The sequence below is a fragment of the Pristis pectinata genome, chromosome 1 (genome assembly GCF_009764475.1).
Source record: "Pristis pectinata isolate sPriPec2 chromosome 1, sPriPec2.1.pri, whole genome shotgun sequence".
Classification (NCBI taxonomy): domain Eukaryota; kingdom Metazoa; phylum Chordata; class Chondrichthyes; order Rhinopristiformes; family Pristidae; genus Pristis; species Pristis pectinata.
In genome coordinates this window covers 16857610-16876541 of record NC_067405.1, presented here as the reverse complement: position 1 = coordinate 16876541, position 18932 = coordinate 16857610, and the positions used below count along the sequence as shown (strand labels likewise).

Here is an 18932-nt window from a genome sequence, read left to right as displayed (position 1 = left end):
AAACTCCCTGTAGTCCTAGGCTCTTACTCTCCAAAACTGGCACAAAAGCAGCTTTCAATTAAAATTTTGTACTTGGGGGAAAAAAATCTCCCAAGCAATTATTTAACCTCTCAAAATTAGAAAGTGCTCCATGCGTTCTTCAGAAAGAAAACATTCATGGCAGATACTAAATCAACTGAAATGGTGCACATTTGCAACATAAAATGACCTCGAAAGTTATAAAATTGTCATTAAAATGAGCTGTGTACTCACTAGGATGGTTTTCGCCATTGATTTAGACGGTGGAGGAATTTGAGCTGTTCTGCCTGAAACCTGCATAAAGCCTTGAATGGTCCGACAGCTTTTCAAATGCTACCCAGAACAATGAGCCCATTTCAATATGAAGCTTCCCCCCCTCCCTTCCCCTCCTCCGTGTGATTAACATTCAGACCCATGCCCTTAGAAAAAGGCGAGTTATTTTCTAGTTAAAGGTTTCGGAGGAGCGGAGGGTCAGGTGGCTAATCATTAAATCAAACTGCTGTCATCCTCTCACAATTACTCCGGCTGAAAGGAAAGGGTTTATTTGCTCCGGTTTATGCAGGACAAATAACTTCAGAAAACATTCGCCAGAATTTTTTTTAAAAAGGGGTCAACAATGGCATCAATTACAAGAAAACTTTACACAAAGTCTGCTGGCTGTATTGTACTTGGTTAAGGCATGTATTAACAAACTGTTTTCCAAACTGTTTTTTCTCTCTCTCTCCCTCTCTCTCTCTCTCTCCCTCCTTCTTGGCGTTAAAAGCCACAGCTGTAAAGCTTAGGGAATGTGCAATCTGCGTTCCACGGATCTGTCCCAGCCCAGTTCCGAACCCACCACTCTTTCACTGCCCTTCAGTTCAGCGACGGCTTAGACGCACAATACCCAAACTTTCAATAGGACAACCCAGCCGTGAAAAAGAATCACTTGTTCTCTCTCAAACCCAAGACAAGAACCCAGAGGAACTCTTAAAATGTTCCCTTCAAAAACTTCCAGGACTAATTGTGGCCGGGAGTTCCATTTGAACCATCCGATCAACATGTTTCAGAACTGTTTGCCGCCCCCAACTAAAATAGAATCCCTTATTCCACCCCACGTCCCATCTCACCATTCACTTTAACCAGAAAAGTAACACGGCGTTACTGGCCTGGAAGTATTTGCTAATGTTTGCCAAGAAGTAAATTGTGAAATAGCCTCGGGCAAGTCTCAATGTTTCTAAATAAGCAGGAGGACGTATGTACCTCTCTTCGTGGACACTTTAGTATTCAGTTCTGATCGGGGCGAGTTTCTGCTCTCAGTACTTGGGACTAACTACATCATGCACAGCTCTTCATTGAGCTGTGAGCTAATATTGTTAAAAGACCTAAACTGTGAATACATGTACAAAGCCCATCGGCAAACTGCAATATTGATCTTTGCACAGGCTGAGAGAATGCCTTAGTGGACTCAACGAGTTTGGACAAATACTTGTACTTCTGTTGCTTCTCTCTTAAGAGTTTGTCGAGATGGTACTTCAGCGCTTCCCTGGAAGTGCACTTCGAGACCCCTGCAATCCATCAAAGAATGCAAATTGGAGGGGCAGACAAAAAAAGAGGCAGTCAGGGGCGTGTTAAATAACGGTGCAGCCGCGGAGAGGGAGCTTTCTCCGAGAATAAATGCTGTGCGCATAGTGAGGATAAATCCCCTCTATCCATTCATGCCTTTGACAAACCGGTGAGAATCATGAGCGGACCAAATACAAAGCTAAATAAAAAAAATACCTCCAGAGTGAAAACATTTACCGAAACAAAAATAAACAATGGCAACTCAAGGGCAAATATTTAAAACTTTGACTAATTATGGTGGAAATCTTTTCTGCAGCATTTTGCAATATGTTGCTGCTGACAGTCTGAACATCGCGAAAGGAAAGTGGACTATTTTCACCAATATTCCTTTCCTAGACATCTTCCTTCCCTCTCCCTCTCACCCTACCCACTTCCTATTTTGGTTACAAATCTTAAACCTCCCGTTTCCCAGCTGATTGATCGAAAAGCTGCACAAAGGCGATTTCTTCGTTGGACGCAAAACTCCTGTTTTTATTCGTTGACGAAAATTATAAAACGCTAATGGGTACTTGCATGAAGTGATAATGCAACGACGTTAGCGACACATTAGGGGCTTACACCCATTTACAGACACAATAACTTGTAGTGAAATGTGATGGTGAGCGGCTTTTCGTGTGTACATCTAATTGGGGTAACTCGCCGCTGCTAGTTTGTATTTTCACATGCCACTCTATAAATCAACTTCAAATTGCTTTAGGAGCATGCAGACAGAGCCATTTCTCATTGGTTTCATTAACCCTTGAGCTGCCCGAATCTCAGCACGGTTTAATCTCCAGACGAACCAGACCCTTTTTCCCGGGCATTTTACACCGAGGAATCGAAAATCTCGATATTTCCCCCTCCAAATGTGTTCTGTTTTGCGATGTGTCCACTTTCCACAGAGCCCGACGATTTTGACGGTAGGGCTGTATCCCAAAATGTTCCCTTCTTTATTGCGCGTACCCGGCATTTACTGACTTATTTATTCTACACAGAAACAGTGTGTTTTAATTTATTATTACAGCACCGCCTAACACATCGATTCCTGAACTGTGGCTTACTGCCCAAGTTAGTTATCCAAATATTATTTTCATCAGACCAACTAATGGGGTTTCCAGTCTCACACTCCAGAATCGCTTTGTCCATTCGCCACTGGACCTGGTGAAATGAAGAAAGTTGCTTTTTTATTCCACCTCGCTGCTTTCTAAAGACCTTTACTAACGTTAACAAAAGATTAATTCCTCCAAATCATTTATAATGCAGGAAAACGAGTGTCGCCGAATTTGCGCACAACAAGATCCCACAAAGAATAAAGAGGCTATGACAAATTGAGGCTGATTGAGGATAAAGATTGGCCGGGTCGTTAAATTAAGGACGAACTAAATTTTAAAAGGAAACGGGGGTGATTGAAAAATTTAAAGCTCTTTTTAAAATGCCTAATTATTTTATCTGGACAAATAAACTGAATTGAGTTTTCCGTGTTACACACCAAAATTATGGAGGGGGATGTGAGATTATTGGCACTACACGCTGTCCAGATTGCAAAAACAGCAAGCTCACAAACCCAGTAGTTCCTAACATTTCAGAAAATAATAAAACCAACTGCAGTATTCGGGACAGCTCGGTTTACACCACCAGTTAACGAGTGAACAGCCACACGCGACATAATGAGAAAAGTAACCGCCTCTTAAAACAGTAGCAAACGAAAAAAAGCCTTCTCCAGACGCGGAGGAAAATGTTACCAGCGCTTTATGAACACAACTCCCAGAAGATTCATCACTGCCAGTTTCTAAATGCTATTCCGATGTGCCATTGGGTTGGGAAAGTTATGTGTGCAAGCCGATGTTGTTACATCAAGTGGTTTGTGTTAGCTCTATAAACCAGAGATTAAAATTAAGTGCTGACTTCTTGAGTACCACCTTATATGGAGGAGTTGGAGAAGGGGCATGAGGAAGAGAAGGATTTGGGTTTTGGCTCAGTACAATTTGAAGTATTTGCAAATTGAGTTCACAGCAGGCTTGGATGGAGCTTGCTCTTGGGACCGAGCATCGTCTGGTTGGTCTCTCTCCAAACCACCACCCCGCCAGCCCAAGGACACTACTGGCTCCGTAAAGTCAAGCGTTGGAGAACTATCTCCTTCCGGACTGTACAATAAGATGAGGACAAAAACAAACTTCAGGTGGCATGATAAGAGAAATTTAGCGGACGTTGCTTTTTATCGTGTGCGTGTGTGCGCGCTTCTAACTTTAGACTTTCCCCTGAAGGAACGAGAGGCATGCAATGCTTTTACCACGAGTTGTAGCTCTCAGTGCACCACACGTAGATCTAGATATCCCCGGGGTTTAACTGGCACACACGGAAAGGCGTGTGCTCCAGTGCGCCGAGAGACAGAACCAGACGGAAGGGGGACGTGCAGTGGGCGAGAGTGGAAGGTGTGGATGGTTGGTCAAGGAGGAAAGAGCCAGGGTGGAGGAAAGATGGGGAGGGGGAATGCAGACGGAGGGAAAGAGAAAGAAAGTAGACTCAAGCAATAAAAGTGTGCACTTTAAAACATATTTTCCAGTCTAGATAAAGGGAGAATAATGACAGACCAGATCTCCAAACAGAATCCCGGTTACAAGAGTAGGGCAGTAATGTGAAGGATGAACAAAGATTGGAAACAAAGATCCAAACAAGGTCAGTCTGCCACCACTGCTCTGAGTTATACGGGAGATTTTCCGAGGTAGTGAAGAGAAAAAAGCTTCAACGAGGAATGGAGGAAGTCGAAGATTTCCACTTACCCGAAAGCACAATTCTGCGGCACAGCACCTTGTATAATACCTTACACGATTAGCAGGACAGAGTGCGTGTGACAACTGCAAACCTGATTACACCCCTGCACTTGCGCTACTGAGGCCAATATTCCAACATAAAGAAGCCAATATTCCCCAACATAATGAAGCACTTTAGCCATCAAGTCAGTTGTTCAGTTTGTCGCATCCTTTCCCATTTATAACTAAATGATTATATGCAAAATTCTTAAATATCTTGTGGTATTTAAAAATAACAGGCACATATGCTGTACAGATGTTGGTAACAACTGATGCACATCCCTGCCCCGGTTTTCTGCTCATTCCTTCCATCTCTCGCATGGTGTGGCTTCCCAAGGATGACACACCAGTGGGCACCAAGCCTGGAGACATTCCCTTCCATCAACCTACTCAGAGTCGGCGATCTACTGACACATACAACAACATGCTGCTCCTCACCATTTTCTATCCAAAGTTCCGCTTGGAGTGGTAACTCTGCTCCGTGGAAGATTTCAGACCAAGTAATTCCCTGGCTATTACTTGCAGGTCTGCAGCGATGGCATCCATCTGCAGCCAGTGGAGAGGGAGAGATTCCTCAAAACAACCAGTGGTTGTGTTTCTCAGTGATCCAGAGAAGGTGTCTGCTCATATTTTCATTTCTCTGGAACAGAACTCTGTGCATTTGAGCGTGGGTCTGCTGTTCTGGCAGATCCACAAACATTTTTATATTTGTTTCCCAGTGCAAAGGAGTCTGAAGTAACACCCAAGATTTGTTATATGATGAGATGGACTCCTTATACAATGAGATGGACTCTGACCTCATGATCTACCTTGTTGTGACCTTGCACCTTATTGTCTACCTGCACTTTCTCTGTAGCTGTGACACTTTATTCTGTACTGTTATTGTTTTTACCTGTACTACCTGAATGCACTCTGTACTAATTCAATGTAACTGCACTGTGTAATGAATTGACCTGTACAATCAGTATGCAAGACAAGTTTTTCACTGTACCTCGGTACAAGTGACAATAATAAACCAATACCAATACCAAGATGCTGGAGGAACTCAATGGGTCAGGCAGCATCGACTGGCGATTTCCCTCCACAGATGCTGCCTGACCCGATGAGTTCCTCCAGTATCTTGTGTGTTGCTCCAGATTCCAGCATCTGCAATCTCTTGTGTCTCCAGTGGAGTTTCTGGCGGTATCACTCTTTAGGGTGCCTCATTTTTTACTTTGGGTGGAGAGGGTGCTGACAGCTATGATGCAAGGCCAGGGAGTCAGCGAGTTCTCTACTTACGACAGAGTCAGTGATTGAATCGAAGGGTTTAAAACTTGTCAGTGAAAGTAAGAAGAAGCCATTTTTACTGGCAAGCTCACAGATATAAAATTACCAAAAGTTTCATGGGTGGAGACAAGGAGAATATTTCTTCATACAGCGTGTTATGAAAAGTAGACCCGATGTAATTTTCAAAATGCAATTGGACAAATTCTCGAGGGAGGAACTTGCATGGAGGGAGATTCAGTGGATACACAAGAAATTCTGCAGATGCTGGATGTATCTGGAGCAATACACAAAAAGTGCTGGAGGAACTCAGCAGGTCAGGCAGCATCTATGGACAGGCTTCCAGCTTCCGGTAACCCCAACCCTTCTTTTTCTCTCTCTCCCCACTCCTTTGTCTTCCCTTATTCCTGTGGCTCCTCCTTCACCCGCCTTGATGACCTGCCTATCTTCTTTTCTTCCCCCCCCCTTTCCATGGTCCACTGTCCTCTCCAACCAGGTTCCTCCTTCTTCAGCCCTCAGCTTCTTCTACCTATCACCTCTCAGCTTTTACATCTTCTCCCCCTCCCCCACCCACTTACCTTCCCCCTCACCTGGGCTCGCCTATCACCAGAACTCACCTATCCCCAGCCTGCGTGTGCTCCTCCCTTTCCCCCTACCTTCTTATTCTGGCTTCTGCCCTCCTCCTTTCCAGTCCTGATGAAGGGTCTCGGCCTGAAACGTCGACTGTTTATTTCTCTCCATGGATGCTGCCTGACCTGCTGAGTTCGTCCAGCACTTTTTGAGTATTGCTCAAGATTCAATGGACACTGTTTCCAGGGACAGCAAACTGTGCATTTTGATGAAACTTTGAAATAAATCAAAAGCTACATTCTTGTTCACAGTTGACAGGAAGATTGGTGGAGTTGTTGATAGTGTGGAAGGTAGTCTTACGCTGCAGAGAGATATCAATGTGTTGGTGAATAGGCTGAAAAATGACAGATGGAGTTTAATCCAGACTAATGTGACCTGATCCATCTTGGGACACCTAATGAGGCTTGGACATACACTAATGAATGGTAGGGTCTTGGGGAGTATGGAGGAACAGAGGGAGCTCCAAGTACAAGTTCATAGATACTTGAAGGTGACAATGCAGGTAGACAACATGGGTAGGAAGGCAGGTGGGATATTGGCCTTCATTAGTCCGGGCATTGAATACAGGAGTAGGGATGTCATGGTCCAACTTTATAAAACCTTGGTCAGACCTCAGCTGGAGTACTGTGTGTGGTTCTGGTCACCAAGGTATAGCAAGGATGTGATAGTGCTGGGGAGGGTGCAGAGGAGATTCACCTTGGGATGGAGCAGTTCAGTTATGAGGAGAGACTGGAGAAGCCAGGTCTGTTCTCCCTGCAGCAGTGGAGGTTAAGAGGTGAGATGATTGAGGTATATAAAATTATGAGGGATATAGACTGCAGGACACTTTCCCTCCTATCAAAGGTAGATAAAACTAGAGGACATAGGTTCAGGGTAAGGGGTAAGAGATTTAGATGGGATATGAGGGAGACTTCCTTCGCCCAGAGAGTGGTAACTACCTGGGATGCACTGTCTGAGTGAGTGGTTGATGCTGGGTCGCTGACAGCATTTAAGAAGTGTCTAGATGGACACTTGAATTGCTTAGCCATAGAGGGCTATGGAAAGGTTAGGCCAAATGACCTGTTTCTATGCTGTATGATTCCATGATTCCATACACTGTAATTCCAGGCTTGTTACATTCTCTCAGCGCCTCTGGCACCACCACAAGTGGGTTTGACCTACAGTAATGGGGTTGAGAATATATTTCCACTTTAATAGAGAATAATAAGCTAAACCTTTCCGCAGTAAACATTTGAATGAGGCCCCAAATCAGTCTTAATCTGCTGTAGCATTTTGTTTTTTTAAGTGTGGTTTGATCTTTAAAAGTTATGTTAATATTAACTACAAAATGGAAAGTTCATGCATACAGATAGTTTTTCTGTCTCTGGTGGCTCTGTGGATGCAACAGTGTAGAGCATTTACAGCACAGTTTAAAGATAGCTGCTGGCACTACAAAGGCAGATTAATCAGTACAGCTGGAATCATCCTCAATGTTCAAGTGTTGTACCTACCGTGGGTTTTCCCTATATAACTACCTCCCATAGGTAAAGCTGTCCTTCAGGTGGTTGAGTCTTTAATAATGAATCCCATCATCCCATTATACCACTTCCCCTGCCTGTATTCCTTCACATCATCTTGTCTCACATACAATCATTTCTTGGTTCTTTTGTGATCCCACAGCTCAGCACACCTGAGAGATCAGACAGCCAGGTCTTCTCCAGTGTTACTGTATGGCAGATAATAATTTATTGGCTGTGAAGAATCTTGAGATGTCTAGAAAACACCATAGCCAGGAAATTCATCACCAGTTGGCATGTCATATAGTAGTGACAAGACATTGTTATGTATTCCAAAATCCATTCTATTGACTGCAATGGAGTAAATACTCAATGCACTGTGCTACACAGTAAAAACTCAGATAATTCAGCACCCTTGGGAGGTTGATAGAGACAGATTTTATAGAGGCAGGTTTTTTGGATCATTGGATGCTACTCCCATTAATACCCAACACTTATAATTCACCTTTTTTTAAATGTTACACAGCAGTATAATAAAAGTTTCAGTGAACCATATGAATTTAAAGAGAGTATTGAAACAAAACACAGTAAATTTAAAAAGACTTTGTCACTTCCACCTATCACCTCCCAGCTTTTGACATCATCCCCATTCTCCCACCTCTCTCACCTATCACCCCCCTCACCTGGATCCACCTATCACCTGCCAACTCTTGCTCCACCCTTTGCTTCTACCTTTATATGCTAGCTATCTCCCTTCTTCCCTTCCAGTCCAGATGAAGGGTCTTGACCCGAAACGTCCACTGTCCATTTCCTTCCATAGATGCTGCCTGACCCGCTGAGTTCCTCCAGCGCTTTTGTGTGTTGCTCCAGATTTCCAGCATCTGCAGTCTCTTGTGCCTCCAAGTTTAAAAGGAGTGTGGGAACAAGCCCTGGTGAGTTTAACGGGAATGAGGGAAATTCCAACAACCTGGCATTGTTCAGAATTCCTGATGGTCTAGAATCTGGCTCACTCATTGGTCCAGAATGTGAGCCACATGGCCAGAGGGCAATCAGGGTGTGTGACCATAGCTAGGAATCCACAGGGTGACCAGGGCTGGGATCCCCATTGTGGGCCAGGTGTGTGGCTGGAGCCAAGGTTGGGTCCGGAACACCAGATGTTGCCCGACCTGCTGAGTATTTCAAGCAGTTTCTGTTTTAAGTCACTACCAACAGCTGCATTAGTGATGGTCAGGAACATGGGGATGTTTGCAACTGGACCCAGGGTCCAGAGTACCTGCATTTTTCTTGTTCCCTTTAAGCTCACTAGGTTCACTGGAAAATTTATTATACCTCGTGTAACATGTAAAAAAAAGTGAAATAAAAGTGTTTTTGGGTATAAAAAGGAGTATTTCGGTACAATAGCCCAGAAAATCTCTTGTCCAGCACTATCAAAGTCCCAAAGATGATAGATAATCGGAGCTCTACTGCAGCAAGTTTAGTGCTACTGACCAGGGATGAATTTCTAGGCAATGTCAGTTCAGCCAAGATTTATTAGGTTATCCATGAGTGATATAGCTATTAGTAGTGGCTTAAAACAGAAAATGCTTGAAATATTCTGCAAGTCAGGCAGCATGTGCAGAGAAAGAAGCAGAATGTTTCTAGCCAGTGACCTGTCATCACCACTCTTCTGAAGAAACCTCATCAACCCAAAATGTTAAGTCTTTTTCTCTTTCCATAGATGCTGTATGACTTGCTGTATTTTTCTGCTTTATTTCAGATTTACAGCATCTGCAATATTTTACTTTTATATATTGTGATCATAGAACCATAGAACAATACAGCACAATACAAGCCCTTCGGCTCACCATGTTGTGCCGACCTTTAAACCACGCCTAAGACTATCTAACCCCTTCCTCCCACATATCCCCCTATTTTAATTTCCTCTATATGCTTATCTAACAATCTCTTGAACTTGACCAACATACCTGCCTCCACCACCACCCCAGGCAGCGCATTCCATGCACCAACCACTCTCTGGGTGAAAAACCTTCCTCTGATATCTCCACTGAACTTCCCACCCATTACTTTAAAGCCATGCCCTCTTGTATTGAGCATTGGTGCCCTGGGAAAGAGGCGCTGGCTGTCTACTCTATCTATTCCTCTTAATATTTTGTATACCTCTATCATGTCTCCCCTCATCCTCCTTCTCTCCAAAGAGTAAAGCCCTAGCTCCCTTAGTCTCTCCTCATAATTCATATTCTCCAAACCAGGCAGCATCCTGGTAAATCTCCTCTGCACCCTTTCCACATCCTTCCTATAATGAGGTGACCAGAACTGGACACAGTACTCTAAGTGTGGTCTAACCAGAGTTTTGTAGAGCTGCATCACTACCTCGCGGCTCTTAAACTCAATCCCACGACTTATGAAAGCTAACATGCCATAAGCTTTCTTAACTACCCTATTCACCTGTGAGGCAACTTTCAGTGATCTGTGGATACGAACCCCCAGATCCCTCTGCTCCTCCACACTACCCAGAATCCTGCCATTAACCTTGTACTCCACTTGGAGTTTGTCCTTCCAAAGTGTACCACCTCACACTTCTCCGGATTGAACTCCATCTGCCACTTCTCAGCCCAGCTCTGCATCCTATCAATGTCCATCGGCAATCTTCGACAGATTTTAAGTTAGGGTCATTGAACAGAGGTAAACATTTCTATGGAAAACTAGGACAGATGAATTTATTAAGTGCCTTTCATATCCATTTCAGGACATCTTAAAATTCACTTTCTACCCAATGACATACTTTTGAAGTGTAGGCAAGTGGTAATGTAGGAACCACAGGAGGCAAGTTCTGCACATCAAGCTTCCAACAACAGTAATGTCATAATGACTAGGGTTTGTTTTAGGGAGACTAGCTGAGCATGAATATTTTCCAGTAGATTGGGACTAACTCTCCTGATCTTCTTTCAAGTACTGACATGGTTTCTTTAACACCCACCTGAGAAAGCATAGTCTCACCTGAAAGAGTGGACTTAGGAGAAGGTAGCACCCTCTCAGTACTGCGCTGTCAAGTCAGCCTAGATTCTTCAGCTTAAGTCTTTGGACTAGGACTTGAAGCTACAACCTTCTTACAAAAAGCAATGGCTACTCATAGAAACATAGAAAACTTACAGCACAATTCAGGCCCTTTGGCCCACAAAGCTGTGCCGAACATGTCCCTACCTTAGAAATTACTAGGCTTACCCATAGCCCACTATTTTTCTCAGCTCCATGTACCTATCCAAAAGTCTCTTAAAAGACCCTATCGTATCCGCTTCCACCACCATCGTCGGCAGCCCATTCCACACACTCACCACTCTCTGAGTAAAAAACTTACCCATGACATCTCCTCTATACCTACTCCCCAGCACCTTAAACCTATGTCCTCTTGTGGCCACCATTTCAGCCCTGGGGAGAAACCTCTGACTATCTACCCGATCAATGCCTCTCATCATCTTATATACCTCTATCAGGTTCCCCCTCATCCTCCGTCGCTCCAAGGAGAAAAGGCCAAGTTCCCTCAACCTGCTTTCATAAGGCATGCTTCGCATTCCAGGCAGCATCCTTGTAAATCTCCTCTGCACCCTCTCTATGGCTTCCACATCCTTCCTGTAGTGAGGTGACCAGAAATGAGCACAGTACTCCAAGTGGGGTCTGACCAGTGTCCTATATAGCTGCAACAATACCTCTCGGCTCCTAAATTCAATTCTATGATTGATGAAGGACAATACACCATATGCCTTCTTAACCACAGAGTCAACCTGTGCAGCTGTTTTGAGTGTCCAATGGACCCCAAGATCCCTCTGATCCTCCACACTGCCAAGAGTCCTACCATTAAGACTATATTCTGCCATCATATTTGACCAAACAAAATGAACCACTTCACACTTATCTGGGTTGAACTGCATCTGCCACTTCTCAGCCCAGTTTTGCATCCTATCTATGTCCCGCTGTGACCTCTGACAGTGCTCTATACTATCCACAACACCTCCAACCTTTGTGTCATTCGCAAACTTACTAACCCATCCCTCCACTTCCTCATCCAGGTCATTTATAAAAATCACAAAGAATTAGGGTCCCAGAACAGATCCCCGAGGTACACCACTGGTCACCGACCTCCATGCAGAATACGACCCTTCAACAACTACCCTTCGCCTTCTGTGGGCCAGCCAGTTCTGGATCCACATTGCAATGTCCCCTTGGATCCCATGCCTCCTTATTTTCTCAATAAGCCTTGCATGGGGTACCTTATCAAATGCCTTGCTGAAATCCATATACACTACATCTACTGCTCTCCCTTCATCGATGCGTTTAGTCACATCCTCAAAAAATTCAATCAGGCTCGTAAGGCAGGACCTCCCTTAACAAAGCCATGCTGACTATTCCTAATCATATTATACCTCTCCAAATGTTCATAAATCCTGCCTCTCAGGATCTTCTCCATCAGCTTACCAACCACTGAGGTAAGACTCACTGGTCTATAATTTCCTGGGCTATCTCTACTCCCTTTCTTGAATAAGGGAACAACATCCGCAACCCTCCAATCTTCTGGAACCTCTCCTGTCTCCATCGATGATGCAAAGATCATTCAGAGGCTCCGCAATCTCCTCCCTCGCCTCCTACAGCAGCCTGGGGTACATCTCATCCTGTCCCGGCGACTTATCCAACTTGATGCTTTCCAAAAGTTTCAGCACCTCCTCTTTCCTAATATCTACATGCTCAAGCTTTTCAGCCTCGCTACAATCCTCACTACAGTCACCCAGATCTTTTTCCGTAGTGAATACTGATGTAAAGTATTCATTAAGTACCTCCACTATTTCTTCCAGATCCATACAGACTTTCCCACTGCTGCACTTGATAGGCCCTATTCTTTAGCATCTTATCCTCTTGCTCTTCACACACTTGTAGAATGCCTTGGGGTTTTCCTTAATCCTGCCCGCCAAGGCCTTCTCATGTCCCCTTCTGGCTCTTCTAATTTCCTTCTTAAGCTCCTTCCTGTTAGCCTTATACTCTTCCAGATCTCTAACATTAACTAGCTCTCTGTACCTTTTGTAAGCTTTTCTTTTCCTTTTGACTAGATTTATTATAGCCTTTGTACACCACGGTTCCTGTATCCTCTCGTGACTCCCCTGTCTCATTGGAACATGCCTATGCAGAACTCTACACAAATATCCCCTGAATATTTGCCACATTTCTTCTGTACTTTTCCCTGAGAACATCTGTTCCCAATTTAATCTTCCAATTTCCTGCTGGAGAGCCTCATAATTCCCTTTACTCCAATTAAACACCTTTCTAGTCTGTCTGTTCCTACCTCTCTCCAATGCTATTGTAAAGGAGATAGAAAATAGAAAACTATCTCCAAAAATGCTCTCCCACTGAGAGATCTGACACCTGACCAGGATCATTTCCCAATACCAAATCAAACACAGCCTCTCCTCTTGTAGGCCTATCTACATATTGTGTCAAGAATCCTTCCTGAACACACTTAGCAAACTCCACCCCATCTAAACCCCTCAATGTATGAAGGTGCCAATCAATGTTTGGGAAATTAAAATTCCCCATCACAACAACTCTGTTGTTCTCACGCCTTTCTAGGATCTGCTTCCCTATCTGCTCCTCGATATCCCTGTTACTATTGGGCGGCCTATAAAAAACACCCAGTAAAGTTATTGACCCCTTTCTGTTCCTAACCTCCATCCACAGAGACTCCGTAGACAGTCCCTCCATGACATCCACCTTTTCTGCAGCCGTAACACTATCTCTGATCAACAGTGCCACTCCCCACCTCTTTTGCCTCCCTCCCTGTCCTTTCTGAAACATCTAAAACCCGGTGAGTTACTCAGTGAGTTACAGCTGCTATCTTTATTATTGTACAGCATATTATTTCAGCTACTCATCCTGGCAATATACTGTACCCAAGACCTTCCCACATTTTGGAAGCTATTTGAATTGTACTGCTTCCGTGCAATGCTGTTTTCATTAAGTCACTGTGCTTGCATGTTCTGACGTGACAGATTGATGCCAGTGTATGGAGAAGGATCAGCTGCATGGATTGCTGTTAGTTACTTTCATTGACTAATTCTGTTTATAGGAATACTTCTGGCTTATTAAGGTGCAATATATCTGAAATAACAACGAAAACATAAAATATAAGAATGTCTGAGTTCAAAGCAAAGAAAACTAAAGGCACTTCCCAACAACAAAACTGTCTACTGACTTATATTTACTAACAGATGATAGGAACTTATATAACTTTCCTTACGCCATCAGAATCCATTCATGCTGGGCCTGGTATTAATTTGCATGTGAAACAAATGAGTTTGTCAGACTAAAGAGATTACTTTAGTAAAGGAAGTCAACTTTTGAACCAAAGGATGAATTTTAAAATCTGTTTCTTTAACCGCAAAAAAAACCTAACAGTCCCAATGTTTTAAAATATTTGAGAACTGTTTGAGAACAGGGCAGGCACAGTAACGCTATTACAGCACCAGCGACCCGGGTTCAATTCCGGCCGCTGTCTGTAAGGAGTTTGTACATTCTCCCTGTGTCTGTGTGGGCTTCCTCCAGGTGCTCCAGTGTCCTTCCACATTCCAAAGATGTATGGGTTAGGAAGTTGTGGACATGCTATGTTGGTGCCGGAAGCGTGGCGACACTTGCATGCTGTCCCCAGCACACTCTACACAAAGATGTATTTCACTGTGTGTTTCGATGTACATATGACTAATAAAGATATCTTATCAGTTACATGTGGGATTTTGCTTAACAAAATTTTGCTGTCTGTATATGGACTGCCATTCAAGATGATATATTGGTTATGAAATTCTCTAGGATTTATTGAACATTTGGGAAGTGCCACGTGAATACATGTTCTATTTCATGGCTATGAAATTATTTAAGAATGATTTTGTTCTTATGCTCAATAAATTTATTTCTTTGTTCAATCTTATCATTTACAGGATGGGAAACCTGGTAGAAAATCTTAATGCAATTTTTCAACAATGACCACAGGAGAATGGAGAATGAGGGAGCATAAGAGAATGAGGGGTGACCTCATAGAAGTTTATAAAATCATGAGGGGTATGGATAAGGTGGACGGTCATAGTCTTTTCCCCAGGGTTGGGGAGTCCATAACTGGAGGGCACAAATACAAGAGGGGAGAGATTTAAAGGAGACCTGAGAGGTAACTTCTTTACACAGAGGGTGGTGAGTACCTGCTCCAGAGGAAGTGGTCGAGGTGGGTACAACTGCAATACTTAAGAGGCATTTGGATAGGTACATGGAGGGAAAGGACTTGGAGCGTTATGGGCCAAATGTGGGCAACTGGGACCAGCTGGGAGGATGCTGTGGTTGGCATGGACCTGTTGGGCTGAAGGGCCTGTTTCCGTGCTGTATTACTCTATGAGTCTATGAATCAGGAAACTGGAAGTTTGCAGAAAGTTCACTTCCTATTCCCAAGACCCAAGTACACCAACAATTCAGAGGGACTAAGTTCTGTTTTCTGATGAGATGTTAAACCAAGGCCCTTTGAATCCTCACAAGTGGAAATAAAGCTCCATGGCACAACTTCAAAGAACAGGAGAATTTTTCTGGTACCTAAGCCAACTGATGAATTGGTCATTATAGCACTTCCATTTGTTGGAGCTTGTTATACCCAATTTGGCTTTTGTTCTTTTCATCCTACAACAGTCACTGCACTATAGAGGTGCTTCACTGGCTGTGAAGCATTGTCGGATATTCTCAGGTTGTATAAAACTGTATAAAGGGAGGCCTTTCTTTCAGTATTCTCTACTGGAACATGGCTCCATTTGCAGATCCTACGTTGACAATATTGCAACTTAACTTGCTGTTTATGAGACCTTGGAGTTCAAACTAGTTGCCTTATTTCTGACAGTGACTTGGAAGTAAAGAAGGGAAATTCATTCACGAGGAAGCGCTGCATCAGCTGGAAGGCAATTTATAAATCAAAGTCTCTCTTTCACCCTGTTTAACTGTTATTTTGTTCATTCTTCCTTCCCACATTCAGTCCCATTCCACACACCCTCTGCTTATCCCTCCTTCCTTAATATTACAGTGTCTGAATGTATACTCCTTAAACCTTTTATTAGATATATAACAGCATAATTCCAGTTGATTCCCCCCTACTTAGCTAAGATTCTATGACTAACAACACCATAGTCACTCTTGTATGAGATTAGGTAACTAAATACAAACTAGCAGTGGAACTTGTGGAAGCTGCCTGCACTAGGTAGCTCAACACCAGTCCTACATTTACCCATTGAGGGAAATATTCTCACCTCAACAGAATAATAGACAGCCTATTATTACACACCTATTTCAAAGTGCTGACTGCGCATCAGAAAAAGTACATTATTAAACAGGAATGTCTGCCTCATCCGCCTGAACGACGTCAGCAGTTTGAACGATAATGGGAAAACCACAAGAGATATTCAGTCCGTGACATCACCAGTAAAACATTGAACCAAGGTTAGAGAAGGTGATAAGACTGAGGATTTAAATTGAAAGTACTAAATGTTTGGACTTCATAATCTAATAAAAGAATCAGTGCTTGTCAGAGTTGTTAATTCATCCCTTGTAGTGAAACTTGTACCTTCATATGAACCAACTGGTTAAGACTTCTGCAAAATACAACAACTTTAAACAAACAAACATTTCACAGCATCTGTTCCAGGCCTAGATGCTTACTGGATTACAACTATTTGCAGATTGGTTCTCTAGGCATAAGAATTCCCTTGTCCTTTTTTGAATGATGTCATTGATTTTTGCTAAGTTCACTCAAGGGAACCTTGGTTTACCACTTCATCAAAGGCCAATACCTCTATCAGCGTTAGTCCTGAAGTCACTGGTGTGAGACTTGAACCTACAAACTTTCTGGCTCAGTAATGAGAAAGTCGCTATTCAACTGTGGCTGACATTAAAGTCCAAATATCATACCACTGCATGCCGTTGAAGGTAAAGATCAGGGTTCCCAATGGATTGATGATTCTGGTCAACAGAAAGAGAAACTGGAATAGCAAAATCTTGATAATGTCATCTTAAAAGAAAACAGTATCATTGATGTGTCTGGTAGGATTGTAAATGTGCAGCCATAGTTAAGTCATCTACTGGAATAACTGGGATAAGGAAGTGATTGCTCTGGGGAGGGTGCAGAGGAGATTTACCTGGATAACATTTCAGTTACGAGGAGAGACTGGACAGACTAGATTTCTTTCTCTTGAAGCGGAGGAGGCTGAAGGGGGACCCGATAATGGCATGCAAAATTATGAGGGGCATAGGGTGGATAGTGTGAAACTTTTCCCTATAACGGTGATGTTTAAAACCAAAGAACATAGGTTTAAGGTGAGGAGTAAGAGGGTTAGAGGGGATCTGAGGAAAAAATTTTCACCTAGAGGGTGGGTGCAATCTGGAACACACTACCTGAGAAGATGATGGAGGGAGGTAATTTCACAACATTTAAAAGGTAATTGGACGAGCACTTGAATTGCCAAAGTGTAGAAGGCTACGGACCAAGTGCTGGTAAATGGGATTGAATAGAGGGGTGTTCGATGGTCAGCACGGACATGTGAGCTGTAGGACCTGTTTCTGTGCTGTACGGCTCTTGGACTCTCTGACTAACTATGGATTGGAAGACAGACCTTCATGCACACATGGACTTCTTCTCAATGATTACCTAGCTAAGTCATATTGACAAAGTAGAGCTGAAACAGGGCCTGTTCAGTCCATGTTTCTGAAAGAAGCTACAGCATAGAGACTGTCTGACGGCCTTTTCAAACTTAATTAAGATGCACAACATTTTAAATAATAGATATCTTTATTAGTCACATGTACATCGAAGCACACAGTGAAATGCATCTTTTGCGTAGAGTGTTCTGGGGGCAGCTGGCAAGTGTCGCCAAGCTTCCGGTGCCAATATGGCATGCCCACAACTTCCTCACCCATACGTCTTTGGAATGTGGGAGAAAACTGGAGCACCTGGAGGAAACCCACGCAGGCACAGGGAGAATGTACAAACTCCTTACAGAGAGCGGCCGGAATTGAACCCGGGTCGCTGGCGCTGTAATAGCATTACGCTAACTGCTACTATTTAGCTCTCTAAAAGCATCATTCTATGCTTCCTGTATAACAACATGACTGCATTTCAAACTTACTTTGTTTATTTTATTGTCTTTCACAGCACAGCATGTCCCAAAGCCTTAGATGTACTTTTGTACTTTTCACCATCCAAATGTACAAATGCCAGCAAGCGATTTGCACACAGCAGTATGATCACCTATTTTAGTAATGTTGGCTTAGGGATAAATATGGGTCCCAAATGAACTCCCCTGCTTTACTTCCAAGTAACGTCACAGCATCTTTTTATGAGCAACAAGAGGGTAGAATGTTTAACATCATATCTGAAAGATGTTGTAATGTGGTCTCAGACATCCTCCAGTTATAAATAGAGCTCTGTACATGCAAGTTAATTCTTCTTAGCTGTTCCAATGTCTCACTGCTGTTAAGACTGACATTCGTGACTGAAGCTGTGACAAAAGCTATTCTCCTCCCGCACAACATCTGCAGTAATAACTTTACTTGTTTGGACACAAACTATAATTTCTCCACTGAGTGCCTTGTAATTTCAATAGACTTTTCAAGCAAAACAATGCAAAAATCCATTGGAAATCTAACGGCATTGGACACAGTTGAAGATCAGCAGCTCTCAGACAAAGCAAACTTCGAAAACAGCAGTAAACTTTAATGATCACAAAGCTGGGAATGGAGTTGAATGCTTGCTGCTATGTTCTTGTTTCTCCTTCTGAGAACGTGCTGAAGTGAAAGAAGGGTAACCTAAGGTTAGGCTCTGGAAAAGGAAGGAAGGTTTTCATTCCAATCCACACAATTACTACCAGGTGGCTACTTCAAGCTTGTGTGAATAGGAAGGATTAGGGTCAGGTGTAGACCATATGGCCTCTCAAGCCTGCTCCACCATTCCAAAACACTATGGTTGATCATCTACCTCAACACACTTTTCTTGCCCTAAACCCTTGCTTCATCTCCAATTTCCAAAAATCACACAGTCTTAGTTTTGGATGAACTTAATGACTGAGCCTCCACAGAT

General features: G+C 43.2%; 1 protein-coding gene across 4 annotated transcripts in view; it reads right to left on the bottom strand.

Annotated features, from left to right (window-relative positions):
- gli2a (GLI family zinc finger 2a) overlaps positions 1–18932 on the bottom strand; it is a 374584-nt gene that overhangs the window by 185601 nt on the left and 170051 nt on the right. Inside the window, exon 1 of one of the 4 annotated variants that reach the window (XM_052013112.1) lies at positions 4380–4561. The exons of 2 other annotated variants lie outside the window; for them this stretch is intronic. The gene's annotated coding sequence lies outside the window, so the exon portion shown is untranslated. Of the gene's footprint in view, positions 1–252; positions 355–4379; positions 4562–18932 lie in introns of those variants that run through there. One more of the 4 variants, XM_052013104.1, reaches the window with a different exon arrangement.